The sequence below is a fragment of the Verticillium alfalfae genome, genomic scaffold (assembly GCF_000150825.1).
Source record: "Verticillium alfalfae VaMs.102 supercont1.11 genomic scaffold, whole genome shotgun sequence".
NCBI lineage: Eukaryota > Fungi > Ascomycota > Sordariomycetes > Glomerellales > Plectosphaerellaceae > Verticillium > Verticillium alfalfae.
The window spans coordinates 1,093,707-1,095,005 of record NW_003315028.1 but is presented as its reverse complement, the minus strand read 5'-3'; positions in this window follow the sequence as shown (position 1 = coordinate 1,095,005).

Here is a 1,299-nt window from a genome sequence, read left to right as displayed (position 1 = left end):
CCATTGGCCTCTTCTTCGCCTTCATGCTGTAAACGGCTGATACATCTCTCGTCGATGATCAGACGCAGACGCGCGACAAGCACACAGTACACATTACAAAGGCCGGTTCGTCGGGAGAGCTCAATGTATAATTCCTACACTTCCTTGTCACACTCTTTCACACGCCACACCCGGCCGCCACTGCTTCCGGAGCCTCCTCTCATGGAGGGGTGGCTCTGCTCGTTGAGGGGCGTCGCGGGTAGTAGGACGACCTCTTCTCAATACATTGGCTTTTATTTAATGCACATGGGCTCTTCCAGGGACTTCGATCCACGCAGCGGGTTCCACGTCCGGACCAGGCCGACCTTTACGGATATTTTTGATTTTATCTCAAGGTGTTTTTCATGGCAGGCTCCGGGACATGGGCACGCGAATGCCATGAGCATCAGGTAGCATGCCTTTGAGGCGACCTCTTGTGACGCGGAGCGTGGGTGGGCTTGCTTTGTAATTACGGTGACGATGATACCTCTAGATGGCGAGTAGTGTAGACGGATGGACCAATCGATTTTGACCAGTACAAGACAGATTATGCACCCTTTCCCCGTGCTGTGTTTTGTTTGCCAAGCGTGTGATCCGTGCTGTGCTGCGCGTTGCTAATTTCCCGTTTCAGACCCCTGAGCCAACGGATCCAGAGCTAGGGGCACTCATTTCCGCCGCCCAGACTTTCTCTTGGGGCGCGGGGCCGCATTGGGCGTAAAGTCCTGAGGGATAAACAGTGCCGAATGACGAAGGAAATCCATCTCTGTCAAAGTACTTCGGTAGCGCAGTCATGCAGTGCAGGGCAAGTGAAAACACGAAGTTGTTGCTGCTTGCTCTTTCGACAGATAGACTTTCGATCTCGACCTTCGCATGGCGTCGTCTACAAAGCGCAACTGAGTTCCGGGAGGCCAACGGGCCGGGGCCCGGATCGGGGCAAGGGAGAATTAGGGGGGAGAAGGGGGGGGCGTCGGCCGGGGGTAGGGCCCCCCCCCTCACCCACTGGAACTTGGAAGCAAGCGAAAGGTGTAAACCCCGGAAATCAAATATATCTGAATACGATGCGAGAGCCGGGTTTCGCAAGAGATCGATGCAACTTTGAAGATCGTGTCTTCGTGTGCAACTAGGTTTTTTCCCTTCGCAAGGGGGAGGGGGGGGATAGGAATAGTCAGGGGGGGTTCAACTGGTTAGACGTTCGCTTAGGTAGGTAGGTGGAAAAAGAAGGGGGGGTGTGCGTTGATGGCCGTGCTGGGTTGGATCGTGCCTGATGTTCTTCGGAAAGTC